Source organism: Apium graveolens, chromosome 11 (genome assembly GCF_009905375.1).
Source record: "Apium graveolens cultivar Ventura chromosome 11, ASM990537v1, whole genome shotgun sequence".
Lineage (NCBI taxonomy): Eukaryota > Viridiplantae > Streptophyta > Magnoliopsida > Apiales > Apiaceae > Apium > Apium graveolens.
In genome coordinates, this window is record NC_133657.1 from 204,580,327 (window position 1) to 204,589,662 (window position 9,336).

Consider the following 9,336-nt stretch of genomic DNA (forward strand, 5'->3'; position numbering starts at 1 on the left):
TCTAATTTGTTGAATATTACGATTGCAGTTCTTGACGACTCTAATTATGCATTACTAATCTTTTTAAATTAAGCAAGGTAGTTGTAAATTAATAATGACTTTAATAATAAAATAGCTCATTACTTAGGGTTTATTTAACTAAAACTCAAAAAAATTACTCGACTTTGCATTAAATATGTGTGCTAATTTTTAGTTTCTTTTTTTAAACAAATTGACAACATCTGATGCATTAACTTCAATCTTTTCCTTTTAAACGTACAGTGAGTACCCTGCTTGTATCCATTCAATAAATACAAATTACACGGCACAAACAAGAAATTTTGTAATTTGGTTAATGAGATATATTAGAAACGTTATGTACGTTGTTAATGTCTTACATGAATCATACACATTCATAAATGCTCTACTTATATTTGATATATGTTATTAGCAAAAATTTGGTACGAAAGTTATTCGGGTCAAAGTCGGGTCAACAGAACTCAATTTGGACGGACGCCAAGAAAATAGGTTTTCATGGACAACCATGGAAGGATGTCCAAGGAAATGGGTTTTTGCTGGAAAAGTTAGGGCGGGCCCCAACCTTGGACGAGTTAGGGCGAGCTCAAACCTTGGAAACGTTAGGGCGCGCCCAAACCTTGGATGATTTAGGGCGAGCCCCAACCTTGGACGAGTTAGGGCGAGCCCAAACCTTGGAAATGTTAGGGCGCGCCTAAACCTTGGACGAGTTATGGCGAGCCCAAACCTTGGACATCTTGGCGAGGCAAAACCCTTGGATAGATCAGGGCAAGCCCTTTCCATTGGAAGAGTTAGGGCGAGCCCTAAATATTTGACTGATATATTCCTTGGACGGAATCCTCGGACATGATTACTTTGACAAATTCATACATTGGCTTTTCTTGGATAGAGTTAGGGCGCACCCTATAAACAGGTCAAAGGCTGATAACACAAGGTGGTGCCAACATACAGAAATGTTTGGGCGCGCCCTTAGATTCTACTTGGCACGGAATACAACTTTGATAGTTGCTTGGACGAGGGCTTTGGATGCTTTAAAGAGGAAGAAGATTATTATTACTAACAAATTTTTTGCAGGTACTCTATTGAAGAACTCCTTCCTGTAATACAACCACAGGAAGGCGGTGTCCGTGGTCAGACACCTCTAGGGGTATGCCTGGATGGAAGGCCTCCTCATGTAGTCAATGAGTGTCCTCATTGGGGATGTGTGGTAAACTCTGGTGTGTACTTTGGGAGCTCTGTCTCTGTAGTCAATGGGTGTCCTCGTTGGGAGACTTCGGAGTATCCTGCACTTTGCACCCAAAAGCTTGGGATCACTTTTCCTGCAATCTGGTAGGGGTTCCTTATCCGGGGGACAAGGATGCGTCCAACATCTGGGGTGAACCACGGCTATACTTGCATCCACGGATTAGAGAAACAGCTGGTAGCAGAGGGTTATCCTTGGATAGGGAGATGCCTTATCCGTGAAGTCTCGAAGTCGCGGACGAGCCTTGGACCTTTGTGGTGGGGCCTCATCAGCGGGCATTCCTAAAGATAGTAGAAGACGGTTTCCAGTAGATTTCCTACTGGGGCCTCGGGACAAGAAATCTAAGCCCATTAGGTTTCTTGTTCCCCAAGAACTACGTTGGCTTGATTCCCTATAAATAGGGATACGTAGAAAAATTGCAAGGGGTTGGAAGTTGAGAGCGCAAAGGAGCCACCACCAACCCTAAGCAATCTCAGCCACCATTAAACACCACCACCGAACACTTTTCATAAAATCCGACGATTACTGTTCACGTTTTTTTACGAAGAACCACCGTCATAGATCTTGTTTCCGGCTACGAACCTTAAACTTTGTTGCTACCAAATTCCTCCGTCAACAAATTGGCGCTAGAAGGAGGGGTTATTCAAGATCTGCATCGAGGAGGAAAGATGTCTCAATATCATGATGAAAGTTCTTATGATGGAGAAAGATCTGAAGAAGGTTCTGATCGTGACTATGATCAACATGAACCTTATGTCCCTACTGCCATGAACCGCCCAACTCCAAATAATGGGGGCCAGCCACCGGTTCTGATTAGCAACACCGATCTGATGGAACAGCTATACCGTATGGGTGATGCACTGAACGGGTTCGATTCAAGATTAAGCACTGTGGAGCGGCACAAAACCAGGGGAAGACTCCGTCAGAATCATCTTGTTCACATATCTCGCAAAGCCCCGATAATGGAGGGAGATGCCTTATCCATGAAGTCTCGAAGCCGTGGACGAGCCTTGGGCCTTTATGGTTGGACCTCATCGGTGGACATTCTTAAAGTTATTAGACGGTTTCCAGTAGGTTTCCTACTGGGGCCTCGGGACAAGAAATCTAAACCCATTAGGTTTCTTGTTCCCCAAGAACTACGTTGGCTTGATTATCTATAAATAGGGATACGTAGGCAAATTGCAAGGGGTTGGAAGTTGAGAGCGCAAAGGAGCCACCACCAACCCCAAGCAATCTCAACCACCATTAAACACCACCACCAAACAGTACTGTTCATAAAATTCGACGATTACTGTTCATGTTTTCCGACGAAGAACCACCGTCATAGATCTTATTTCCGGCTACGAACCTCAAAATTTGTTGATACCAAATTCTTCTGTCAATAATATACTTTAGACGTTATACAATATATTTATTAATAAGAAAACGATGAAGAATTTTACAGGTATTGGCCCTAAATGTCACTATTTTAATATAAATGGCCTTCAATGTCACTTTTTGAAAAATGGCCTAAAATGTCACTGCAAAACGACATTTCGTGTAATGTTTTGTGTTTAAGTTAAAAACTGAGTTGCGCCTTCTCTTTTCAGCTTTTTTAAATTTTCAATAAAAGAAAAACGCAACCTCGTCTTGCGTTGTTCTTTTTTAATTTTTTTAATAAAATTCAAAACGTAACTTGAGAAAATGAGTTTGGGGTTCAAAACAAAGGACGTGGCTCCTTTTTGTCTTTCATTTTTTGAAAAGTTCAAAACGAAATTTCAAACTTGATTTTATGGGTAAAAGCATAACTTCGAGTCTCGCTTTTCAATTTTTTAATTTTTAAATTAATGAAAGCGTAACTTCAAATTTTTTCTTGAAAAATGAATATTATTTTTTTAATTTTCATATTAAAAATTGTTAAATTAGGTGTGTTGTTATTTAATATATTTTTTAATATTTTTAAAACCCAAAAGGGAAATGGTGAAACCTAAAATTTTAAAAATTGTTAAATTCGACATATTTTTACCCAATTTTTTAATATTTCTAAAACTCCAATGGGGATTATTGAGCCCTAAAAAATAAAAAATGATTGAACTAGGGCCCACGCTTTAATTTTAAAAAAATTATTTAAAATTTTAATATTTTTGAAACTCAGTAAAATGGATGGAAATATAAATATTAATTAAAAATGAATAAAACGTATTTTTAAGTTGTATTTTATCGTTAAAAATATAACAGTAAGTATTGTTTAGGATCTAAAAACGTGACTAGAAGTTATGTAATTAAATAAACACAAAAAAAAATGAAAAGGTTGGAAATGTGCCACGATCAGTCGTTTTCCTTTATAAGCAAAAACGTAATGTGAAGTTATGTTATATACTGACATTAAGGGCAATATTTTTAAAAAGTGATATTAAGTATCATTTGTCTCAAAATAGTGATATTTAAGGCCTTATCTCAATTTTACTAATATAATTATATGGTGTAAAAAAATATGACGAGTTATTATGGTAATTTCCTCCTAATAATATAACGTTCAATCGTTCACAAAAACCTCTGTTGTCATATTATTTTTGTGACTATTTTGATACAAAATTTTGGATCTTGGGTCATGGGGTAAATATCTTCAAATAATTACATAATTTACCTATTTATTTAAAAGGTCGTAATCACAAACTTTACGAACAAAGGCCCAAATTGTCATTATATAAGTATACAATGCCCAAATTGTCACTTCTGGGTTTTAAGGCCCAAAATTTCACTTGACCACGCTATATAATGTATCATTTTTTTACACCCAAAATAGAGAATTGTCTACCATTTTGCCTTTTTTATTTTAAAAGAAAATATACAGAGAACAAAGACCAGAGAACACAGACCAGAGAACACGGACTAGAGAGAAGACAACAAAATCATTAGAAGAGAGAACACAGAACACGATCACAGAACACGAGCATGCAGGGAGATATAGAGTTGCAAAATCATTCCTCCCTACAACAATCATGAACCTTGAGGTAATTAACTGTGCTTTTATAATTTTTGAGTTTTTATGTTTTTTATGATTTGATTACATACGAATTGTTTGATTAAATTACCTATTGGATTAACTGTTCTATTTTTACTTTGAATTTGAAGAAAAAATGTATATTTATTTAAATATTATGGCTACAAATTGTAACAAACACAAAATAATAAAAAAAATTAACAGTGTAGCAATGATCACATTCTGTTATCTGGAGTTTATTTGCTCGAGCTCGAATCGTTGCTGGATGAATCAGTAGACATCCTATCTAACTGTGATGTTCCTCGTCTTTTTAAGATGTGAAGCTTATAAAGCTTGACCGATCTTACCTTTTTCAACATTATCTTAAGCTGCTCTGTTGATGTTCTATTACTGCGGCTCAGACGACGAGGAACCGATGATTTATATACCATCCTTTCAACTTTAGCTTCTTTCGAAACATCTTGAGATTCAGGATTTTGAATAATTCTGTTTTTTGGTTTTTCTTTCTTGCAAGGACATGATCTAGTATCAGATGAAGAACACAAAAATGACGTTTTTTTGAATTGATTGTTATATGACTAGTACTGGTAGTGGCTTGCAATAAAGACAGACAGATGACTATTCAAACATTACATTCTTGCAATGTTTGTTCATTTATTATTTTGATTAGTTCAAAGGTGAGAATTCTAAAGTCTGTGTTGGGCTGTAGTGATTGGCATTTTTCTTACTAACTTCATTTTTTTAATTCCAGTAGTAACTGTCAAAATGACATTCAACATCATATTTGAAAGATGCCTAAAATTTGACTTTGTATAAAATTATGATATCAATATCACAATATCAATTATGATAGTGTACTAAAATTCTATACATTGACGATCATAATTGTCCATCATTGAAAGAATTAACTATTGTGTAAACAATGACTGTCATTCCTGTCTAATCTATTTTATGTGTCTACTATACTTTTGACATCATATTAGCTGATATAATCTGATTGTTTATCTTTTAACTTGTACATCTATATGTTTGCAGGACGTGCATCCAAGCCCTGTTAACCATTGCCTTCTTCATCTTCAGGCTTCACATAGATCTTTAGATATTTGGAGGTTAGGTAGTGGTGATATATTGAAGTGTCGACGAAAAAATCCTATTAATCAGGATGATCTTCCACCGCTGGATCTACGTATGGTCCCTTTACTTTAGTCTACTGGAAACTATGGTGTAGCTCGGATGGCATCTTCACAGCTTGATTGAAGTCTCATATCAGCTCTTGTTGAGAGATGGCGGCCAGAGACTCATCCCTTTCACTTGCCTATGGAAGAGGTCACTATTACTCTACAGGATGTAGGTGTTTTTTTAGGGCTTCTTGCTGATGGCGATGTTGTTATTTCTGATGTCACCCCTGGCCCTGGTATGAGCTGGACTTCTTATGTTGGTGAGATTTTAGGTAGCACTCCCGATCCGAAGAAAGACATGAATGGATCAAGAGTTCGATTGACTTTTATTTTTTCATGTACTCCACCATATTTACCACAGGATGCATCAACAGATGATATTCGATTTCAGGTGTTGTGTTATCTTGTTCATCTGTTTGGTGGTGTACTTTTTACTGATCATTCAAGAGGTCGCTTTCATCCTATGTTTCTACATTTTCTTCGTGACTTAGACAGATGCGGAGATTATGTTTAGGGTGCTGCAGTGCTTGCATATTTGTGTAGGGAGTTATGCAAGACAAGCAAAAAGGACACTGATGAGGTAGCTGTTTGTCTGATATTGTTACAGTTATAGGCATGGGAGAGATTTCCCACTCTTGCTCCCATTCACACCTCTGTTCCTTTATTTGATGATAGAGTGGATTGTGGATTATAAGAACTATGCAGATATTGGAAAATGCAGATGATGGAGTCGCTTCTGCTTAGTTTCTCAATTTTTAGGATTTTACTTTTGAAATCTTAAGTTTGTAGAATAAAAGACTTGGAGATATTGTGTTGTTTATTTGGATTCAGACTTTTTATTCAATTTCGTGGTTGTATTGTATTTCGTTGTATTGTATTTTGTTGGTTGTTATTCGTATTTGTTGGTTATATCAAGTTTATGCTATTTGGGGATGATTTACAGTTTAAGATTTTTTTTTTGCAAAATAGGGGATAACAAAGTTAGTGAAATGGAACAGGTAAAAATAAATGAAGCAAAACGGTATATTAAAAAGCATTTTGACAAAAACGTTGGATCATCTTCCGTTTAAGTGTTTTTTTAAAAAATAAATAAAATAAAACGGTATCTCGTCTGCCGTTTTATGTGGTTTTAAAAAAAATTATTACTTAACGGTCTATCGTGTACCGTTTTACTTGTTTTTTAGAATTTTATTTTAAAAAAGAAAAGATAAAACATAACAACATATTAAGTAGTGTTTAGTTCATATTATGCAGCATAAACGTTAGTTCATGTTCCGTTTTTCTTTTTAATATAAAAATTATATAATCAACAAAACGGTGGATGAAGTGACGTTTTTGTTTTTTGTAAGTATCAGCAAACGAGCACAAACTCAGTCATCTGCTTCTCAGTGTACAAACCTAAAAATCCCAAACTCAGTCATCTGTTACAAACCTAAAAATCCCAATATCAAGACAATTTTTTTTACATTAATATTTATTAAAATTTTTTAAAGATTTAGTAATGGCTTCGGGTTCGGGATCGGGAGCACAATCGGTTACGGTGATTGCGTGGATTTATACCGATGGTAATATATGACAAACTCAATTAGAGGGTTACATGTATGATAAACCGGTTTCTAAGCAAGTAAGATTCGATTCTATTATGAATTTTAATAACTTGCATGATGTATTATTTTTGAAATTGAAAATTGATAGGAGTTTGTATGATTTTAAGTTGTGTTATCGATGGAAAAATTTCAATGATATGAAATTTGGTATTATTCCGGTTGATGATGATGATGATGATGATGTTGAGATGATTTTTGGAATTATTATTTCGAATGGACCTCCTTTCTTTGTTGAAAGTTATTTACAAAAAAATTCAACTTGTGCATTGATTGAAACAAATTCGAGAGTTGTGGAAACTAGTTCGAGAGTTTCCGAGAGCAGTGGTAGTAGGGGTTTTGATTGTCAAACTACTAGTAGTATGTATATTGGTGGTGATACAGTTAGTAGTAGAGGTTTGGATGCTTATAATGTTGTTGAGTCGGCTTTGATTACACTGGAGGAGAAATTGGGGCCGATGGAGTTGAGGGAGGGAATAATATTCGACTCAAAAAAAGTATTGATGCATAAGGTTAGAGATTTTCATATCCGGAATCATCAAGAAATTAAGGTGATTAGATCAAGTGAGGTGTATTGGAATGTGGTCTGTAAGAATAAGGATAGTGGTTGTGAATTGAGTTTAAAAGCTAGGTTGTGAAAATCACTTAGGAAATTCTAAATTATGGAAACTTCGGGATCACACACATGTTTGCGCACCACCTTTACCCAAGACCGTCCTAATTTGACATCTTATGATATTCTTGAACTAGTTAAGGATCAAATCGTAGTCAATCCCACGGTTAAGGAAAAAGTGTTAATGGCGACGGTGAAAAGTATTTTTGGTTACCACCCGGGAAGAAAGAAGATTAGAGATGCCAAAAATCTAGCAATGGATCAAGAACATGGATCTTGGGAAGGATCATATAAAGACCTCCCTTTTTGATGGAATTGTTGCAATGTTTTAATATGGGGACCAAGGTTGATTGGGTTTTTAAGGAGAATGAGATGGAAGATCGTGGGAGCTTAGAGGTATTCTATTTTTTATACTAGTATCATATACATTTTTAAATGTTTTTTTTCATATTTTTGTAATGTTTCGTAGTTAACGAGTATATTGTGTCTATATTTGGAACAAGAAGTGACATTCAAGAGACTATTTTGGGCTTTCAAACCATGCATTGATGGATTCGAGCATTGTATGCCTGTTATACATATAGATGGGACTCACCTAGTCACCTATATGATACATATCCGGGTGTACTGTTGAATGATGTGGCAGTGGATGGCTTTAGTCATATTCTTCCACTTGCATTTGTTATTGTCGAATCCGAGAACGTTCCTAGTTCGGGTTGGTTCATGGGTAGATTGAGAAGATTTGTGGCAGGTAAGAGATATGGGATTTGTGTCATTTCTGATAGACATGCTGGGATTATTGTTGCTATGCAATAGACAGGATGGTGCGAGCCCCTTGACCATCACAGATTCTGCATTAGACACTTGGCTATAAATTTTGCTATTGTACTTAGGAGAAAAGAATAGAAAAATTGGTTAGTTGAGTTGGCTTCTCAGGTGCAAGAGAAGAAGTTTGATTTTATATGGGAACAATTGTTAATTGAGGAGCCTAGAACGGCGAAATGGTTTGAGGATAAACCATTAAGTAAATGGTCTTTAGCATATTATGGAGGGAAACGTTTTGGCATGATGACCATCAACTATGCGGAAAGTTGGAACAACGCGGTCCTTGATGCGAGAAAGCTCCCGATTAGTTCCTTGGTTAGAGCACTATTTTTGAAAACGGTTGAGTATTTTGATGAAAGGCGGTTGAAAATTGCAACCGAGTTATCTAAAGGTTGAGTGTTTACTAATCATGCAAGCAATAGATTGAGTCGGTCAATTGTGCGTGCTAGGGGTCATAGTGTCAAAGTTTCTGATTAAAATTCTCTGTTGTTTGAAGTAGTCACTAGGAAAGTTGACCAAAAGGGGTTAATATGCATACCGTTAGGATTCTTGAGTATTTGTGTTCTTATGGGAAATGACAAACATATCGTATTCCTTGTTCTCATGTTATTGCCTGTTGCGCGCATTTGAAATTGAGTTATGAACCCTTGGTTCATGAAATTTATAGATTAGAGAATGTATCAATGGTTTACAATGGTGTTTTCGAACCTATTCCGACCAAAGGAGATTCGCGTTGGCCGATGGGCATTAACTTTCCACACATGATCCATGACAAAGATGTTGAGAAAAAGAAGGAAAGAAGGAAGTCCACAAGGTACCAGAATGCAATGAATTTTCAAGCACCCAAGGGGAAAAAATTAGTTGTTTAGGAGATT

At 36.0% G+C, this 9,336-nt stretch overlaps 1 long non-coding RNA gene across 1 annotated transcript; it reads left to right on the forward strand.

The window, feature by feature from the left end:
* The first annotated feature begins 3,998 nt into the window (after positions 1 to 3,998).
* On the forward strand, positions 3,999 to 6,355 carry LOC141698215 (uncharacterized). Its single transcript, XR_012564996.1, has 2 exons — positions 3,999 to 4,251; positions 5,322 to 6,355. It is a non-coding gene; the product is annotated as an uncharacterized LOC141698215 (long non-coding RNA).
* Positions 6,356 to 9,336: the final 2,981 nt, after the last annotated feature.